This window comes from Acinonyx jubatus, chromosome C1, assembly GCF_027475565.1.
Source record: "Acinonyx jubatus isolate Ajub_Pintada_27869175 chromosome C1, VMU_Ajub_asm_v1.0, whole genome shotgun sequence".
Lineage (NCBI taxonomy): Eukaryota > Metazoa > Chordata > Mammalia > Carnivora > Felidae > Acinonyx > Acinonyx jubatus.
Window position 1 is genome coordinate 137,858,720 of NC_069381.1, and position 21,905 is coordinate 137,880,624.

The 21,905-nt window shown below is 39.6% G+C and overlaps 1 protein-coding gene across 4 annotated transcripts in view; it reads left to right on the forward strand.

The window, feature by feature from the left end:
* Positions 1 to 21,905, forward strand: part of LYPD6 (LY6/PLAUR domain containing 6) — a 122,836-nt gene that overhangs the window by 6,769 nt on the left and 94,162 nt on the right. Inside the window, exon 2 of one of the 4 annotated variants that reach the window (XM_053215038.1) lies at positions 11,655 to 11,759. The exons of the other annotated variants lie outside the window; for them this stretch is intronic. The gene's annotated coding sequence lies outside the window, so the exon portion shown is untranslated. The remainder of the gene's footprint in view (positions 1 to 11,654; positions 11,760 to 21,905) is intronic. 4 annotated transcript variants of the gene reach the window in all.

The following is a 21,905-nucleotide window of genomic DNA, read 5'->3' on the forward strand; positions in this document are numbered from 1 at the left end:
ACCACTGGTCACCCATGGCACCAGTGTAACCAGAAGACCGTAGGACAGGAACCATGACTTGCCATCAGGCATTCCTTTGTGGGAGCCCTTGCAGCCGCCCAGGGAGCACAGCTCAGGTATGAGGAGATGAGGGTCACATTGGACAGGCGTGGGAGCCATCTTGGCCTAGAGGCCCCATGCCCCCTGGAGCTGGCATCTTCTTATAACAACTGTATAGACAAAGCTCCCAGGATTCCATAAAGGATGTAACCAGTTTCCAGAATCACCGTGGTCAGGGATACTGCAAGTATCATTTCTGCATCAGGTTATTCTAGTTTTCACTCAGTCTGCCAATTAGAGGTCACAGTTATAACTGGTGACTAGTTACCATAACTAGTAACTTCGTTGACTTTTTTACCCTTCTCAGGTTGCTACAGAAGAAGGGCTAGATGGATACTGGAAGTCAGATTCTCATGCACACATTTACACATAGAGCATACTTTGGTCATTTCTCATGAAAGTGGAAAATTAGAACTAGAAAACATGTGTTGGCATTTGAAAGCAAGGGATTTGGGGCAGAAAGTAATAAGCCCAAGGACTTTATAATATTTATATATTTAAATTTATATATTAATATATATATATTAATATAATATATAAATATATTAAATATTTAAAATTGCTGTTCCTGCCCTGCCCTTTCACCTGCCCATCCTCACTCTCTGTCTTGCCAAGGGGGCATGCAGGCTAAAATCAAAAGTAGATTTAAGAAACATATAGGTGTGTGTGTGAGTGATCACTACATAATAGGTTATTAGGGGACACAGAAGTACTGGCTATGGAATCTTCGTCTTCTGATAGATCTGTCAGAGGCCATAGATGTAAGAGTTCTTAAACCCAGGATTGCCCTACTGTCTCTGCCATGAAAAAGAAAATGAAGATTGTTATCTGAATTATCAAAGCAAGTCTCTTTAAGCATCCTAAATGATTAACAATATGGTTATTGTGTTTGGGTGGCAGGATTTTGGGTGAACATTTTCAAAAATATATTCCTTAATGTTTTTACATGCAAGAAGCAGGAGAAATAAGGATTGCATTATTCTCATCCCATTTTTCCCTTTTCAGTACTGAATTGTATAATAAATTAGAAAATGTACATATTATTTAAGTTTCCATCAAGACATCTAGAAATACTGGTTCCTTTATGCCATTAAAGCAATTTAGATAATGTATACACTTACTTGCACTTATAATAATAGCATTTATTACTCTCTACTTTTTGTTTGTATGGCTTTTCATCTACAGGACCCTACCTACTTGTGCAGGATTATGCTAATTTTCCACTGGCAGAGGAGCAGTGCAGTGTAAAGGTTAGAGGCCAAGTTCTCCTGTGTTGTAATTCTGCCCACCCATTGCCAACTGTGTGACCTTGGGCAAGTTATTTAGTCTCTTCCAGTTTAACTGGTTGCTGTGAACTAGCGGGGTGACCTTTAGCAAGTTAGTCACCCACCGTCTGGCCTTCATTTGCTTCAACTATAAAACCAAGGGGCTGCACCAATTAAACTTTAAGCTCCGAGATGAGTAGGCACCAATATGTATTTTTTGACATTTAAAACTACTCATTAATGCTGATCTAATAAAATAGTTTTGAACAACTGAAAGTGGCAAAATGTTGGTATTTAGACCAAACTAAATGAAACAGAGTTCTTGGCTTCTAAGAGCATGAGATCTATAATAAATAATTTAAAAGATCTTGCGCATCTCCCTGGAATTTGTTCTTTTCTCGCTCTGTAGATCTTCACTGTTCTTTGACTTGATTATTCATGCAGAATACATTTAATTTCTTACAATATTTCTATCTTGAAGAGGAAAAAACCCCACTTTCAAGTGTTCTAAAAATATTACCACTTAAAAATACTGACTTTAATAGAAGTAATATTCTGCACTTATGTAGTATCTTTCCATAGAAGATCAAAGGACGGGTATTAGAAGTACATGGTTTTCTTTTATGTATAACTTCATAGAAGAATTTCTTTTATGAAATTCTTTTAATTCATATTCCTAATCACTCAACTGAGTGAATTCCCAAAAACTTTTGCAGCAGTTCTGACTCTTGGTCAGACACATCCTTGGTCAGGAGTGTCCTTACATCCATTACTTCCCAATGGACAATCCTTTTTATCTTTCGAGGCCTTGTTAAAGTGCAACCTCCCCCCAGAAACCTTTTCTCCTGATTCTCCTCCCATCAGTAAAAATGTTAGTCTTTGGGGCGCCTGGGTGGCGCAGTCGGTTAAGCGTCCGACTTCAGCCAGGTCACGATCTCGCGGTCCGTGAGTTTGAGCCCCGCGTCAGGCTCTGGGCTGATGGCTCAGAGTCTGGAGCCTGTTTCCGATTCTGTGTCTCCCTCTCTCTCTGCCCCTCCCCCGTTCATGCTCTCTCTCTGTCCCAAAAAAAATAAATAAACGTTGAAAAAAAAAATGTTAGTCTTTTATTTAGGCTTGTATTTTTTTTTTACTGACGCGTTTCTCACATTTAGTTTATTATTTACATAATGTCTTATTTTTCTCGAATGCTAGTGTGAGCCTAGTGTCTTGTATAGAGTAATACCTCAATAAACATGTTGAATAGAATTAGCACTTTCATAGAGAAAAAGCTGTGGAGATCATGATGGGAGCAGCACAAAAGATCAGTTTATTTATCTTAATTTATTTATTTTTAATGTTTATTTATTTTTGAGAGAGAGGAAGATCGACAGAGTGCGAGCAGGGGAGGGGCAGAGAGAGAGGGAGACCCAGAACCCAAAGCAGGCCTCAGGCTCTGAGCTGTCTGAGGGACAGAGCCCAATGTGGGGCTTGAACTCGCGAACCACGAGATCATGACCTGAACTGAAGTCAGATGCATAACCAACTGAGCCACCCAGGTGCCCTGAAAGATTGGTTTAGATGGAAAGGATAGTTTTAGTTGTTTATAACAAGTACCACCTAATTTAATCTCTGGATGTCCATGAAGAACAAATCCCATAAACTGACTGTTCTCTTCAGAGACACTTCCCTGCTTTTGTTTTCTAGAAATACCCTCTAGTATTGAGGTTTATACAGAACAGATTGTAAGTCATTAGTCACCATGACCTAGGACTTGGGGAAGTGAGGTATGCCATCTTCACCGGTGGAAATAAAAACTGGCGTGCTTCACACTTCCACACTAAGCTGAACTATGCTTTTTAAGGTGCATTGATAATTTCTGTTAAAAACAACAGAAAAGTTGAAGGAAGAAAATAATCATTCTTCTTCCTGTGACCCAGATTTATTATTCATATGTAATTTCTTACTACCTCAATAGTATTGCTTTTCTCTAGGTCACATGGTGGCTGCCTAACTATGTATATAGCATGTGTTCAGTGTGTTTGATCCTTATTCTGGTAGAATAAAATAGAGGACAATATATCAGACTTGCTATATATAGGTGAAGATATACAAAATCTTTCTATGCTGTTGAAAAACTCTTTCATGAGCCATCTCCCATATGGCCCCCTTCTCATAGAAGAGAGGAACATACATAGTGAGGACTGGCACTTTTTAAACGGAGACTGAGACAAGGCAAGATTTAATCTCTAATGGCCAATGTTCTTCCTGTTCCATTGTCATAGATTGGAATCACAGCCAGCTGATTGAAAGTGTTGTTTTAAGAAGCACCAGGTGAGATAATGGCAGAATCAACATCCACTCCACCCAGTTCTGAGAAACAACTCAGGGTTCATCTTCCACTGTTGCCAGTGTTGTTCTTTGGTATAGCCAAGCCTGGCGAGTGATGATCAACATGATGCAAAAGATATTTTCCCACCAAAGCTAGCTATTTAGAGGCTCAACTTTCTAAATGAAGGACAATACATAGCTATAGTGGAATAGCATTTCAAAGAAAGATACCTTGTGTAGGGGGACTGTTTTCTAGGCTTGGGAACTATCTAGGAAAGACCTTTGCAGGAGAGGTAGTTTCCAGTTAGGCTAAACAAAATCAGGAAATGCAGAGTGCTATGTAGCACCTGAAGGGCGTTGCAGGCAAGTGGGTAAACTCGTTTCCTGTGGCTTCTGGCCCACTCTGACATTGCATGAGGGTTTCCCATCTCTCCAAGAGAAACCGTGTACTGAATAAGGTTGGATGTGGAAAATGGAAAAGAGTGCAGAGAAGATGGAACCAGAGGACTTAACAGTTAAGGAGAGGATCATCTACTTTATGATCAGTTTGAGAAAACTTTCCCTATCCTGTCTGATTCCAGACCTTCCCGGGAAATCCCTACAATAAACATATATAAAGTTGAGAAACACAAAGCTCTGTTGCCTTAAATTATCTGTCCTATTCCTGCCATGGCCTCCATTAAAGCCACTGCCTGGTAAGTCATTGTTAAAAGGCTTCCCATGGGGAAAGGATGCACTTATTAATGAATGAATCTGAGCCAGTTAAGAGGTGCTCATTGGTCAAGTAGATAAATAGAAGTTGAGGGAATGTAGGAGTCTGAGGAGAGTGAGGCAGGGACTCAGGAGAGGCAACTATTTTGTAGTGAGGTATGGGTGGAAAGGAAAGATGTTGGGATCTCTGCTTATTTATCCAAACTCCAGTCATGCTATTTTCTGAATTATCAACCACTAACTAATTCCAGGTTTTTGGCCAAATGAGTTAATTTTGAATGTCCGTTTCTTCATCTGGAAAATCATTGTATGATGAGATCAGCACTTCTAGGACAGGATCTGCAAGAAGAAACACCAGTTCTGTGGAATGTTAAATGCAGAAACAGGGGATGATGGTTCAATATGTTTGGGAAACAGTGGGTTAAATAATATATATGTATTTTTTTTTTACATTGCAGGACTTTTGGTAACTGAATAGTCACTCTAAATATCTGAAAGGAGGTGTACTACTCAGTGAAGCCCAAAACTGCTTGAAAATAGCACCCCCTTTGAAGGTGCATCCTGATGGTCAGTGTAGTGTTCTGTACAACACAAAATATTGGATTAGCTGATGTCTGAGTTTCTTCTGGGTTTTAAATTCTGTGAATCTACAATTCAATAGTTTGTCTCTCTTCTGTTTCTTTTCTAGCTAGCCCCTTGCCTCTCATCTAGAAGAGTTTGTGTGTTGTGTATAAACCTATTGATCAAAAATGTACTCTGTTAGAAAATCCCTGCATCTACTTTAAGAGAATAGCATGCTGAGAGAGTCCAAACCTGCAAGGTGTGCATTTTCCCCTGTAGGTTTAAATTTTAGACTGCATAAATTCACAGGCAGTCAAAACACGAATAACAACTTTGCCAAGCACACCCACTGCCCCCCACACCCCTAACAAAACACTGAAACATTTATGCTAATAGAGGGGATAACATTTCAGAAAAGAACAATTTGCAAAAGACCCAGATTTTATTCTGACAGAGGCATTCTGAGCCAAGCAGTGCAATTAATCACAGAGCTGAAACATCAAGATGAAAAGACAAATATTGAATGTATACAAAATGTGAACAGTTCTTCCCTTCATCTTCAGGATTACAGAAGAGGTTTATCTCACCTTGGCCCCCAATACCAGTCTTGGCTTTTTTTTTTATTTGGCTCCTGCCAGATTCACCCTTTGCTTGATGAGGAGCTGGTAAAAGCCGTAGTGTCTCAGGGGAGAGTGGAAGCCCTTATAGATGTCCAGGGGGATAGTATGGTTGGGTCTGGATTTTGCTTTTTCCTACTGAAATAGTTCCGCTTGCAGAGGTTGTAAGGGGTGGAGGAATACAGGGTGGCCATCTGTAATCTCTTGGGTTCAAAGGAAAAGTAAAGATTCACCCTGGCTGTTTTTCATATTGTAATCCTTGCACTTTGTGAATTCTCTGAAGTTAGGCTATTCTGGATCTCTGTAGTAGGTAATCTACAAGACAATCTACAGCCAACAATTTATAGTGGCCTATGAGTTTGGCTCTTTTCATGTTTTTAAAGAAATAATTTATTAGGTAATGTTAGGATACAAAAGCCAAAATCTGATACCAATTTCACTTTACTGTTAAATTAAATTTGTATGTCTGTTTCTAAGTTTTAGTTATCTGTTTTCCATCATTCTAAATTCTTAAGAGCCTTTGTCAAATGTTCTGTTATTCGAACTCAAGCATGTGTCTAATAAAACATCAATATTCCTATTTAGTTATGCTTGTTTAAAAAATTAGAAATAGTTGCATACATTTAATTGTATATATTATATATATATATATATATATATATATATTCATGTTTATCTATTTTTGAGAGAGAGAGAGATAGAGCATGAGCAGGGGAGGGACAGAGAGAGAGAGGGAGACACAGAATCCGAAGCAGGATCCAGGCTCTGAGCTGTCAGCCCACAGCCCGACACGGGGCTCAAACTCATGAACCATGAGATCGTGACCTGAGCCGAAATCGGACCCTTAACCAACTGAGTCATCCAGGCGCCCCCATTTAATTATATTTTTTCACCCCCATTCAATTGTATTTTTTAACTCTAAATTGAATTTTGATATTTGGTGGACAATTGCTAAGCATTTCTTTTTCCAAGTGACAAGAGACATATTATAGCATTGGCTCAATTGGGAGGTCTTGTGGTTCCTTCCTCACGTTGAATTGTCTTGATGAGGATTCCAGAGCACACTGTGCTCCAGTTTTTGAATTCAGCTTCATCTTTTAGAGGCCATCTTTCCTGTACCCTTAAACATATGTGCGGTGCCTTAGTTCATCACTCACCGCAAGGCCTGGCACAAAGTGGATAGATACTCGGTAGGTATTTGATGAGCAGAGGCTCTCCCTACTCAGTCAGTGTTTGCTGAATAAATGAACAGATTAGTTAATGAATGGTGCTTCCTATAATCATCACCAATTCCAAGCCATCGTGGACTCATGACCTGACATACAACACTATTTTTCCTAACAATCAAAGGTGGATATTTTAACCCGCAAATATGATGCTAGTGTTTAATGTTTATTTTCCTTTAAAAAAAAAAAGTATCCACAGATAAAATAACTCTACTTAGAATTTTTTGTACAGAATTTATAAAGCAGAAGAGATGTATCCCCGCAGTTGTTTCTGTGCTGCAGCAGCTCAGTGAACTTTGGAAGAGACGTGGGTCCTTTCACGTGGGAAAGAGATGCTCTGTATGGGCCTGAACCTAAGTGCCACAAAAAACTAGGTAGGATTTGTTTTGGCATGTTATGGCATTCCCCTTTTAGGATGCTCAATCATTTTATGGATGAAGGATTTCCATAAAGCTTTCTGCATAGTCTTCAAATTATCTTATGTGAAAAAGAATCTAGTGTGTATTTGGTCTGTAGTTGACTGTTGATGTTTTATAGGCAACGCTCTGCATGTGTAGAAAGGTTGAGCCATTTCTTAGACGTATTGACTAGTAAGTCTCCCTTGTTTAAAGACTATCTGTTTGGGAGATGACGGATGTACACCCTTCTCTTTGTAGATGGGGTGGGGGGAAGGGCTCTTCCTTTCTCTATTGCATTACCCCAGTGTTTCATAGCAGTTTGTCTAGGCCATCATCATTATCATTGCTTGGCAAAGCGTTGTTGATTTATTAAAAGCACCTGTCCATTTTAATAACCAACCTAGTGGCCAAAATCCCCAAATGACTTGTTTTGGGGCTTGGCATTGAAGTTTTATTTGCTGTAATTCACCCAGTAAATGATAGATGTATCGAGGCTTCCTTTCCTCTCTTTTTTGGGCAGGTATTTGTATCTTTCTTTGGCAGCGCTTAAGAATCTGTCTCTTCTTGGTGATTGTGAGGATTGCTCATACTTGAATAGAGATTATGAGCTTAAGTTTAAATAGCTTTGAAATCTTTTAAAAATAGTTACTTCTTTTAATATTGCATCACCACTGTGTACATTTAACATGTCCAGCCGTTTGAGTGACCTAAATTTTACATTTGCCAATGTAAACATAGCAATAATTAGGCAACAAGTACTTTTTTTCTGGGTGCTAGCCAGGGATATAAAAAAGAAGGGTAGACATGGAAAACTGTCCTCATGGAGCTTGGAACTGACTTTCTCTCTGTCTTTGTCTTTAAATATTTGAGAATCGCCTTGTGCCGATCATAGTTGAAGGTGGAAACACAGAAGTGATTGAAACAGGCAAAAGTCTCTGATAAAGCAGTGAATAAAGCTCACGTAAATCCCTGTCCTCATAAAGGTTACGTTCTATCAGAGGGTCATAAATAAGAAAATATGCAGTATGTTAGATGGTCCTAAGTGCTTTGGAGAAACCAAAGAGGGGAAGAGGGAATGTCTGAGGTGGACGGGAAGCAGTTGGCAGTTGGCAACTTTAAACATGGTGGTCATAGGAGACCTCATGGTGTAGGTCTCATGAACACTTGAACATCTGGGCCGGGTAAGGGAAAGGGCCTTGGGGGCTGCTGCAGGAAGAGCCTTCCAGACAGAAACACAAAGGTCCTGCAGTAGCATCATGCCTCACTCTCAAAACAGCAAGAAGACTGGTGTAGGAGTGAAGTAAGCCAGAGAGAGAGAGAGTAGTGAAAGCTCAAAAACATAAGAGACAGGCCATCCATAATTCAGGGCTTTAGAGGTTATTGTAAAGGTCTTCCTCCGTTTCTTCTTTCTCCCTTCTTCCTTCCTTCCTTCCTTCCTTCCTTCCTTCCTTCCTTCCTTCCTTCCTCTTTCCTTACTGAGTAAATTAAGACATTGGAAGAATTTGCACTAAAGAATGACCTGATTAATTGTATGATTCAAAAGACCACTGGCTACAGTTACAATGAATAATAGAAGGGGGGACAAGGTTGGAATAATCCAGATGATGTTGGTTTATATCCATGTGGTTGCAGTGGAGGTGGTGAAAAGGGGCATGCTTCATCTATCTGGAAAGAGTGTGCAGGAGGTAGGATTTGCTGAGGACAGGATACAGGGCACGCGTGAGAGGGCAGAGTCAAAGATGGCTGATAAACTGGAAGGGTAGGGCTATCATTTACTGAGATGGGAAGACTGAGGAAGAGCAGATTTGGAAAAGGATCAGATAAGCTTTGGACATCTTATACTTGAGATACTTGTTAGGCTTTCTAGTGGAGATATGAAGTAGATGGGTGGGTGGGATATGGATATGAGTTCTGGGGAGAGGTAACTTTGAGAGCTTCACAATGTCTGTAAAAGCCATGAAATGGGAGCAGATCCACAAACATGAGGAGATTAGATCAGGGTGTCAGAGCAGAAGGAGGACAATTAAGTTGCAGTTGTATGACCCTTTATTATTTGCTGTAGGTACAGAAGAAGTAGGAATTTGCAGGCTAGAAGAGATGAAGTCACTTTCATGGAAAGTGTGAAAATTAAACTGGTCCCTGCAGATGGGTACTATTTGGAGGGGTAGAAACAATGAGGGGAGAGCATTTTGGTTGAAGATACCAGAAATATCAAATCAAAACCACCATGAGGTATTATCTCACACCAGTCACAATGGCTATTATCAAAAAGACAACAAATGTTGGTGAGGATGTGGAGAAAAAAGAACCCTCATGCACTGTTTGTGGGAATGTAAATTGGTGCCAACGCTGTGGGAAACAGTGTCCAGGTTCCCCCCAAAATAAAAAATAGAAATATCACATGATTTGGTAATTCCACTGAATATTCACCTAAAGAAAATGAAAATAGTAATGTGAAAAGATATAAGCACCCCTCTGTTTATTGTAGCATTATTTACAATAGCTAAGGTGAAGGCAGCCCAAGTGTCCATCAATAGATGAATATATAAAGAAGATATGATATATGTTATATATATTATATTATATAATAGATTATATTATAATATATAGATTATATATATATATATATATATAATGGAATATTACTCAGCCATAAAAATAATGAGATATTGCCATTTGCGAGGAGATGGATGGACCTAAATGGTATTATGCACAGTGAAATAAGTCAGACAAAGAAAGACAAATACCATATGATTTCACTTATAAGTGTATAATCTAAAAACCGAAACAAAGCAAAAACAGACCCATAAATACATAGAACAACTGATGGTTGCAAGAGGGAAGAGGGCTGGGAAGATGGGCAAAATGGGAGAAGGAGAATGGAAGGTACAGACTTCCAGTTATGGAATGAATAAGTCATGGGGATGAAATATGACAGTAACAGCGTCATGTGATAATAGATGGTAACTGCACTTGTGGTGAGCATAGCGTAACCTATAAACTTTGTGTGTATAAACATTGTGTTGTATACCTGAAACTAAGGTAACATTGTGTGTCAATTATGCTTCAATTAAAAAAAAAAAGTTACCAGAATTAAACATACCATAGTTCCTTACTAGGAAGGTAGTAAAGGAAAATATAGCAAGATCATGGTGGAATTTTCTCACAAGTGGAAGAGGTAGGATTTCTAGTCTCTTGTTTGGTCTGTTTCCTAGGATGATGATATGCAAATGGTAAAGAGACTTGGTCCCATTAAAATCTTGAACATTTCCTGGCACTTTGCTAACAGCTTTTCCTCCTTATCCTTGCAGCTGGTGCCGCCTTATATTTTGTAGTAACTTGAAACTGACATGTGGGGAATTTTAAGTACATATGTTATCAAAACAGATGTTCCACAGACTTTATAGACTATCAGGGGGTCATCTCATATTTCAGAAAGCAGTCTGAAATTTGAATTTAGTTACTCTCATAATTTTACATTCTCCAAAGTAACTATGTGGGAAATTTAAAATTTATTAGCAACTTTCTCTTGTTCTTAGATTTTAGAGAGGTGGTGATTCTAGTAATCTGAAAAAAACAATTATATGCTGTGCTATCTAGATGCAGATTATTGAACAACTTTACTTCCTGATGATAAATCTAAGGCACAGAAGTATTTTAATGCTTTCTTTAGAACTTGGGAGTCCTACTTTATAAAGGCAAAAAGCCCCATTCTTTTTTCATGCAAAATGATGATTAAAGCATAGATGAACTTCATAAAATAATACAAAGGATGCTGAGTTCAGAAAAACAGAGAAATTGTGCCTCTTGTTCCCTCTCCCCCTACTTTTTACTAGAATCCAGATGAGAATCCAGCTTTTTTATTCTGTATAAAAGTTTCTCATGGAGTTGCAAAGGCTGGGGACTTTGGCAGAACTCCCTGAGATAAGAGCAAATTATGGATTTCTTTCTTTTTTTTTTTTTTCACTTTATTTAAAGAATACCTTTAAACCAGTGTGGTATTAATTGTCTGGCATAACCAGGTATGACATTTCCATACCCTATTTTTTTCTTTGGGCTTTAAGAAAGTACAGAGTGCAGCTCTAGTTGGCTTTGACAGCTTATTGGTCAAGCCCCACAGGTGTTGGCTGGAGAGTGGCCATCACTGAGAGGCCCACTGGGCCCACTAGCACTGTCTAGTAGAACTTTCTAGTCTCTTCTGTGGTGACAAATGTTCTACATCTGCACTGGCCAACATATAGCTACTGAGTACTTGAAATGTGGCTAATGCGGTTAAGGAGCTATATTTTAAATTGTATTTAACTCAAATTTAGGTGGCCACAAGTGTCTAACGTCCACTGTCCAATACAGTAGAGTTGATGGTTTGTCCTGGGCTTTCTGGAGGATGGAATGGGAGGTGCCCAGGCTCCCCTTGCTGGGGTGTCTCTACCCCTCTATGAGTGTCCATAAACAGGTCTTTCTTTCACGCAGGGATTCTGCACCTGGGGTCACTGCTAAAGAGTGCATATAGTACAGGACTTTGTGAGATGTGTCCTTCCTGTCCTTCCCAAGAGTGGGGAGAAGGAACATAAAAAGGTAAAGTGACATAAAATGCGATGAAGTATTTGTAATGGTTTTAAAGAGTCTTTTCTCACTAAGATATTAAAACACAGCCTATTTGAATATTTTACTACCGATTGTGAAAGAGAATTAGCCTGGGGAGTAGAGGTTAGAGGTAACATGGTGAGAAACTCATTTTACCAGTGCCTTGAAAACTTCTGTGAGGGACCCAATTTCTTATCCTGAGGACGATTGCTCGTTTAAAAGGAGCACTCAAGATTTTTATTAATCTTTTTGGACTTGAGAGTGCATTATTGAAGTCCTACAGTGTGCTTTCACATAAATACCAACAGTGGGCATGTTGCTCTGGGGCAGTGGTTGTTAAGGAGAGAGGTAAATAGCACAGGATATGAACATGACTAAGATGGGGCCTCAGGAAGCTGTGCAACCAGCACGGACAACGGACTCGGCCTCAGAATTCTCAGCTGGAACGTTGGTGTTCCGCAGTCTGCCACGTTAAAATTTTACTCCAGGATCCCGGTGGGGGGTAGAAGACAGAAAAAGGAGGCCTTTTGCCTCTCAAAGATCAGTTTTTACATCTGAAGACGTTTGACATACTCGCAGCCTTCCAGCGGCTGTGGTGAGCTGTCCACCTCCTGTAGTGGAAGAGGTCCCCATTGTGGAGAAAGGCGTTTAAAAAGATGTGTTGATTGATATTTCTGTGGTCGTCCTGCCACTCTGTCTCGTAAAACTAAATGGAGCTTGTGTGCCAGGGACTATGCTTCACTTGCCATCTAAATGAGGAGGAAAAAAGTGTGTACATGGAGGAAGAAAACTAACAATCAAATGCACTGTGAGATAGATCTCAAATGAGCGACGCAGACAGAAAATGCCATATCCCACAGTTGTCTTCAAATACATGAAGGGCTGTCTGGTGGAAGAGGTATTTGGCTTACTCTCTGGGGCTCCAGAAGACAACACTGGTGGTATTTTCTTTAATTATAGAAAGGATTTTTGAAGGCCTACCTGTGCAGAGCACACTGGGGCGGGAGAATGATTTAGGAGAGGACAGGGTGCACAGATGTGACAGTGCCCGCAGGTTGCGGACAGATTCATTGCAGTCGATAGAAGGGAAAGCTTCAGAAGGTGGGAGAGGCCGCTTTGAGGGGATTGACCTTCTTCCCTGGAGGTGTTCCGAAAGAGGCTCCCTGGACCCCGAATGGGAACAAGGCGACTCACGTTGGTAGAGTAGGGGTCAGATAATTACCGACCGTGGGCCAAGTCTGGCTTCCTGCTTTCCCTTGTAAATAGTTTTATCAGAACCTGGCCATGCCCATTTGTGTAAATCTCATGCAGGCTGCTTTCATGCTACAATGGTAGATGTGAGTGGTGTGGTGGCATTCTGTGGCTCACAAAGCCTGAATTATTTACTATCTGGCCTTCTATAGGAAAAGTTAGCTGGGTCCTAAAAAGGATTGGATCCCGTGATATATAAAATCCTTTCTAATTCTCTGAAGGTGAGGGATTTGGTAAAGAAACAAGCCTTGTGGGAAGCGTGTGGAAGGTGCCCGTGAGAGATGGACTTCCAGCTGGACCTTCAAGGAAACTGGCTGGTCCTTTCAGAGGAGGCCTTCCAACATGACCCCTCGGCTGATCCCAAAGGGATTAAGTCAGTGTTCTTTGGATGCTGAGTACAGACTCGTCCCAACATCCATCCATTCATCCGTTCATTTATTCTTCATGCCTCCAGCATATCCTTGGCCAGTGTAGACGACAATCTAAAACACTTCCTCTGCCTGCTCTTGGTAAAGTAAGCACAAATTCTGGCATGAGCTGTTGACATTTTGATAATAACTTTGCTGGTATGGAAATGCTCATTAAGTTCAATGTTTATAATTGAGTTTTATGGAGTTATTTTATTTTAAGTATAATGGTCTCACCTAGACACAACTTAGAATTTATTCACGTGTTCGGCTTAATTGTAGGACATAAGAAATGATTGTTCCAAAATGAAAACCTCACTGCATTTGTGGGAGATGCAGCTCACAGTGTTAAGGAGAGGATGCACATTACTATTCATGCCTTTTTAATTGATTAGCCTTTAAGGCTTCTGAAAGCCTTTAAAAGTTGTTTTGTCAACATTAGACCAGCTGCTTTGTAATTATGGTAGCTCTTCTTGCAGTTAAATTCTTTTAACAACGTGTTCAATCTGCCGATGCCAAAGTGCTTTGAACCTGTGATATATACTATAGAGAGCTTTTGTTTTTACTTACAGATGGTTGGTGCCATTTTCTGGGCAACTGTAGAATTTTCACAGAAATTTTAAAGATGAATTACTTCAAAATGGGAGGCAAATGAATTTGAACATCAGGTTACTCCTTCTCCTATAAAAATTGTTCATATGTGACTTGAATTTTGAACTTGACTCATAACAACCTAAATATGCTCATTAAAAAGAAAAGAAACCTTTTCAAGGCTCTTTTCTCTGACCCTCCAGCTTGTAAATCAAAACTTTCTGGCATCAGTCAGATGATGGTGAAAGCAGGGGGGCCGTGATAATGAGCTCTGGTTAATGAGGAACCAGACATGGTGGTTCTGCCTTCCATGCAGGGGGCTGAAGCTTTGCTCAGAAAACTGAGCACACCTTAGTGGTGTATTTTGCTAGTTTTCAAAGGAGTTCTATCATGATGCCTGGCATGAAAAGTTATAACTAGGGATAGGGACTGGTATCGGAAAGATGCAAACAGAAGATGCCGTGCTTCTTTCCTCCCTGTCTCCCCGCTCTCCAAACCCCTCCACACACACACACACACACACACACACACACACACACACACACACACTTTGTGCAACATTTCTATGGACAGGTTGCACAGGTGCTTAGGGCAGGTAAGAGGAAGCAGCGGTGACAATGGTGGCTGTGGAGGGTGGCTCCTCGTATCTCAGCTACATTAGCTAACTTCTTTTCATTTTAAGAGAAAATGGCAGAGCCATTGAAACTTGACACACAGAACATCAGCACCTGAAGGAACAAGAGGCTAGTGGGCTTACAGCTGGCTCTTTCTGGCCCTTGTCCAGTTTGTATTAAGGAATGCATCTATGTTGTTGGGAAACACATGAAGTGATTCCCTCAACTTCAGTCATTGTGCTTGCCTTCTCCCTCCACTTTGTGGTATATAAGGAGGCTGGGAGAGAAGGAGGCTGGGAGAGAAGTTGACCTTTCACTGTATGAAAAAGCCAGTCTGCTTCAAGTCTGAACAGAGGCTCAGGGATACTAATGATCTGCCAAATCTGGAGAAGAAGCTAACTTTGGCGTATTGGTTAATAAGATGGCAGGCCCAGCTGAAATTTTTCCCTCTTCCACTTACTCACAAGGTGCAGATTTGTTTGCTTTTGGAGCTCCAGAGCCCCAAGAATTAGGCATTTGGGAAGCTTGAGGAACCAGGGACCTGTAGGCACCTACTTGTGTTTTGAAGTGGCCTTTGAGATGCTGATGTGAAGAGAACTAGAATTTATTTAAATAAAAGTGCCTACATTAATTAATATTTTATTTTAAAATAGTGTATAAAATTATATACTTTATCTTGAAATTTATTTTACAATCTTTTATGTAAAATTAACTATATATTTTTCCTTGTAGGACAAAAATTATTCCTGGTAAATGGCTTCCTCTTTACAAAGTTATATTGAATGTCAGTTTAGATGTTTTTAATATTTCAGACTGGTAGACGAATCTACCTGGAGATGACCAAGAAAACTAGCATGAATCTCAGTGTTCAATATCTAAATATCAAAACTTGTTAGTTAACCATCATACAGTTTTGGGGAAGATCACCTTTTGCTCAGGTGCATTGTTTAAATTGATATGATAGAAATTAAATCTGTCTCCAAGTGTCAGTTATAATTGCTTGCATGAGACCTGGTTTTCTAATCAACATTATCACGTAAACCTTTTATATGCTTTCATGTATGATGCTGGTCACATTAGCATTTTATATACTTTCTCAAAGTCTGCATATAGTTGTAGAAAATTGTAACCTTTCAAAACTTCTTTGAGGGCTGCCAAGTGGTTTTTATTATTCCCCCACAATAATCTCACATTGTCTTGAGACTGCATTGACTCAGGGAGAGGACATACTAGTTTTAACCTCTGTTGCTGAGGAAAGGCCTGATCATCATTAACATCTGTACACACATATGTACATATATCCATGTATGTGAGTAAGCAGTTTTCAAAGAGCTCCAGTGTCAGCAAGGCAAAGGACTCTTGCACACTCAGATGGCAAATGTCATGGAGATCTTAGCTTCTCAAACAAGTCATCCCACCAAGTCCCCTATTACATTCATAGGTACCTAGGCATCACATCTTTTTTTTTAAATCAAGTATTTAGATTTTCTTGTTTATAAGCAGCAAAAACCCAAGTCAAATCAACTTAAGAAATTTTATTTTTAAAAGGTTATCTCATGTGTGGAGCAGAATTGATCTTTTTCTCGCACCTAATTTATTCTCCCTGTATTCTGTAAGGACTGGCCTTTGCATGCTGGGTCTGTGTACTTAACTAAGAGTAAATTTTTATGGTGCTGGACTGTGCCATCCCTCTCTTATGTGATTAAGTGTAGAATAACTGAAGGAAGAGTCAGACTGTGAAATGGCTAGAAGACCAGGGCTATAGCTGGGCCTCACTAGCAGGGACTTGAATGCATCTGATACTCTTTCCTTATTTCTTGGTATCTCCCAGCTTGTTGGTTTCATGTTTTCATACTGTAGACCAGGTGCAGATAAGATGGGAGAGATGACTTCAAATCCTCCTAAGATGCATACGTCTAATAGTTTATGCCACTGCATATAGGACTGACTCATGCTCTCTCTGGTCCCAGACCAACAGTACTGGGGAAGAGAGCTGATTGGCTCAGCCTGGGACAGATATCAGCTTGGACCAATCAAGCTGTGGCTGGGGGTAGAACCACATGTACTTGCCATTGGTGGCCCTTTTCCTATGTATCAGCAAAAGGAGAATCGGTGTAGACTAGAGAAAACACGTGAAATGTTTTCCTTCCTTATGGACACATCATATCTCTCTTCCCAAACGTGATTACCTGGCCTCTGCCACATACTTTCTTTTTTCCCCCTCACTTCTACTTTGCATGATGTTGCTTTTCCTGATTTGGTAAATAACTTGGGGCAAGATGTATGGAGAGGAGAGTTCCTGAGTCAATGGTGTAGAGCAAGTCTCTTCTGGTCTTTTTCCTTGAGCCCCAATGATGCTCATTTTCCTTTTTATAATTCAGGGAGAAGTGGCAGCTTGGGAGAAGGCAAATGAAAAGGTCAAATGATGAAGCTCACACTCTTCTTTTGGCTCAGGAGATAATGCCCTTTTCTAAAGGCTAAATATTTTGTTGGGATGAATGGATCAGTCATGAGTCCAAAATTTCATGACTGCCTTAGGAGATATTTGATTCTTTATGTATGTATAACATGTATAATAGTTGGAGAAATGCACTTGTGATTTTTCTTATTTTCTAATTTGTCTTCATTATCCAAGTTTGTTTGTGCATACCTTTTAGGCTAAGAAAGCTTTCCAAACCAATTTAACATGTAACTCTTCAAAAGTTTACTGGGATTCTGAAGGTGGTTCAAGATGTCAATGTAGGGAGATTATGAACTCACTTCTTCCCATGGACACAACAGATCTATAGCTACATATAGGGATAATTTCCCCTAAAAATTTTCTGAAAACTAGATGAACAGCACCTGCACAACACAGGATAAAAGGGCCATATTGAGACCGTATCCAGATGAGTAGGAGAGGTAGAAATGGGTTTTGCCAAAAACCCCAACCCAGGTGTAGCAGCACACAGCCAGGAGGGATCTCAACAATATGAACCTTTTCCTGAGGAGTGAGTGATTTGTGCCCTGCATCAGGCACCCCAACTCTTGGGCTCTGCACTGGAGAGGCCAGCCTCCGAATCATAAAACCAATGGGGATTATCTCTAGGAAAACTGTAAAACTGTAGGGGATGGAGAAGCCACCCGTAGGGGATGACACACAGACTCACTCATGCTGGGACCTAGTACAAAAGCACAAGTTTGAAAAACACCTAGATCATATGTGAAGGAGACCCATTACTAATCTTAAAGTAACTACTGGAGGGCAGGAAACTGTTGGGACTCTGTCCAGGGATGGAAGTGCTGGCAGGTGCCACTTTCTGCAATCTTATTCAACTTTGCTAATACTGGCATTGGTGGGTGCCATTTTGACAGCCTCCTTCTAACTTGTTAGTGCAGGCCGGGAAGCCTCACCCTCCTGTACTACAGCTGTGCCACAATGAGCCAGATGAACATGCTGCCAACCCCCCCCCCCATGGGGTACCAATGCCACAGCCATCTGGGCAAGTGTACCATCTCCCCTGTGCTGCAACCTCAGCCTTGCCACAGCTGATGGGCATCCACAGCCCACACAGGGGACAGCCCTCACAGGGGACAGCCCTCCAGCACCTGGCTCTGGTGACCAGGGGGATTGTATTCTGGTATTCATAGTTTATTCACGTACACAAGGACCCTCCTTCAAGTCTGGGAGAGGTAACTGCTTCATGTAATACTTAGAAACAAACAGAGAATCAGGCAAAATGAAGAGACAGAAGAATATGATGTTTCAAACAAAAGAACAAGACAAAACTTCAGGAAAAGACCTTACTGAAACAAAGATAAGTAACCCACTTGATAAAGAGTTCAAAACAATAGTAATAAAGATGCCTACCAAACTAGGGAGAAGAGTGCATGAACACAGTAAGAACTTCAACAAACAGAGCTGAAGAATATAATAACTGGACTGAAAAATACACTAGAGGGGTTCAAAAGTAGGTGGGATAAAAACAGAACAGTTCAGTGAGCTGGAAGACAAAGCAACAGAAGTCACCCAGACAGAGCAGAAAAAAGGAATTAAAAAAAAAAAAAGAAAATACCTTAAGAGACCTATGGAAAACACCAAATGGAATAACATTCACATTATATAGGTCCTAGAAGGATAAGAGAGAGTAAAGGGGACACAAAACTCATTTGAAGAAATAATGGCTGAAAAGTTCTCTAATCTAGGGAAGGAAACAGATACCCAGGTTTGGGAATCCTAGAGAGTTCCAAGTAAGATAAACCCAAAGAGATCCTTACCAAGATACACTATTTTTTTTATTTTTTATTTTTTAAAGTTTATTTATTTATTTTGAGAGAAAGAGAGAGAGAACTAATGGGGGAGGGGCAGAGAGAGGGGGAGAGAGTGAGTCCCAAGTGGGCTCTGCACTGTCAGCACAGAGCCTGATGTGGGGCTTCAACTCACAAACCATGAGATCATGACCTGAGCTGAAATCAAGAGTCAGATGCCTACCCAACTGAGCCACCCAGGCACCCTTCACCATACTGAAACACGTTATAATTAGAATGTTAAAGAGAGAATCTTAAAAGCAGCAAGAGGAAACCAAACTTATATACAATGGAAAAACTCCTATAAGGTTATCAGCAGATTTTTCAGCAGAAACTTTGAAGGCCTGAAGGCAGTGGCATGACATATTTAAAATGCTGGAAGGAAAAAAACGTCCAGCCAGGACTACTCTACGCAGCAAGATTATCATTCAGGATAGGAGAGATAAAGAGTTTTCCAGATAAGCAAGAGCTAAAGGAGTTAATCACCACTAAACCAGCCTTACAAGAAGTGTTAAAGGGACTTCTTTAAAGGGCGCCTGGGTGACTCAGTTGGTTAAGCGTCCAACTTCAGCTCAAGTCATGATCTCACGATCTGTGAGTTCAAGCTCCACATCAGACTCAGTGCTGACAGCTCAGAGCCTGGACCCTGCTTCAGATTCTGTGTCTCCCTCTCTCTTTGCCCCTCCCCCACTCATGCTCTGTCTCTGTCTCTCTCTCTCTCAAAAATGAATAAAATTAAAAAGAAGGGACTTCTTTAAGCTGAAAATAAATGTCAATAACTAAAGACAAGAAAATGTATGAAAATAAAAATCAAATTGGAATAGGTAAATATTGAGTAATGGTAGTGGATTAATCACTTAAAAAACTAGTATGAAGGTCAAAAAACAAAAGTACTAAAATAAACTAAAAATATAATCATTAGTTAAGGGATTCATAAAATTATAAATGTAAAATGTGACATCAAAACCAAAACATGGAGTGAGTGATTGAAAATATTGAGTTTTGTAATGTATGTAAATTGAAGTTGCTATCAACTTAAAATAGACTGTCACATACAAAGGATGTTATATGTGAAGCCCGTGGTAACCACAAAGCAAAAACTTATAATAAATACACAAAAGAAAATGAGAAAGACTTCTAAACATAACACTAAAGAAAATTATTGAACCACAAAGGAAGAAAGAAAGAGGAGAGAAGAAGAGAGAGGAACTACAAAAGAACCAGAAAACAATACAATGGCAAAAGTACATACCTATCAATATTACTTTAAATGTAAATGAAGTAAATTCTCTAGTCAAAAGACAGAGTGGTTAAATGGATAAAAAAACAAGACTCATTTATATGTTGCCTAAAAGAGACTCACTTCAGAAGTAAGGACACATACAGACTGAAAATGAAAGGACAGAGAAAGATACTGCATGCAAATTGAAATGAAAATAAACCTGATGTAGCTCTACTCATATCAGACAAAATAGACTTTAAAACAAAGACTGTGGGGCACCTGGGTGGCTCAGTCAGTTAAGCATTGGACTTCAGCTCAGGTCATGATCTCACAGTTTGTGGATTCGAGCCCCACATCAAGCTCTGTGCTGACGACTCACAGTCTGGAGCCTGCTTCGGATTCTGTGTCTTCCTCTCTCTCTCTCTGCCCCTGCCCAACTTGTACACTGTCTTTCTCTCTCAAAAATGAATAAACACTAAAAAAAATTAGAACAAAGACTGTAACAAAAGACAAAGAAGAGCATTACCTAACGCTAAAGGAATCAATCCAGCAATACATGACATTTATAAATATCTATGCACCTAACATACAAGTACCAAAATATATCAAGCAACTATTAACAGACCTAAAAGGAGAAATTGACAGCAATGTCATAGTAGTAGGGAACTTTAACACCCTGCTTACATCAATGGATAGATCATGCAGACAGGAAACATCAGCCTAAATTATATGTTAGACCAGATGGGCTTAATAGATCTGTGTGAAATATTCCACCCCAAAGCTGCAAAATAGATGTTCTTCTCACGTGCACATGGGACATTCTCCATGAGAGTTATCACATGTTCGGCCACAAAACAAGTTTCAGTAAGTTCAAGAAGATTGAAATCATATCAAGCATCTTTTTTAACCACAGTGGTATGAAACTAGAACTCAGTTACAAGAAGAAAACTGGAAAAACCACACAAATGTGGAGATTAAACAACATGACACTAAACAACCAGTGGGTCAAGGAAAATAAAGATGAAATAAAAAAATTCCTGGAGACAAATAAAAATGGAAATATACCAAAATTTATGGGATGCAGCAAAAACAGTTCTAAAGAAGGAAGTTCACAGAAATAAATGCCTACATCAAGAAAGAAGAAAAACCCAAACAACCTAATTTGACACCTCAAAGAGCTAGAAAAAGAACAAAAAAAAAGCCCGAAGTTAGCAGAAGACGGAATAACAAAGATCAGAGTATAAAGAAATATAGACTGAAAAGACAATAGAAAAGATCAATGAACTGAAGAGCTAGTTTCTTTGAAAAGATAAACAAAATTAACAAAACTTTAGCTAGTCTCACCTAGAAAAAAGAGGACTCAACTAAATAAAATCAGAAATGAAGAGAAGTTACAACTGATATCACAGGAATACAAAGGATCATAAGAGACTACAGTGAACAATTATATGCCAACAAATTTGACAACACAGAAGAAATGGATAAATTACTAGAAACATATAATCTACCAAGACTGATTCATGAAGAAAGAAAAAATCTGAACAGACCCATCACGAGCAAGAAGATTAAATCAGTAATCAAAAACCTACCAACAAACAAAAGTCCAGCACTAGATGGTTTCACTGGTGAATTCTACTAAACATTCAAAGCAGAATTGATACCAGTCCTTTTCAAATTCTTCCCGAAAATAGATGAAGGAATCCTTTCAAATTCATTTTATGAGGCCAGCATTACTCTGATACCAAAACCAAACAAGGACACCACA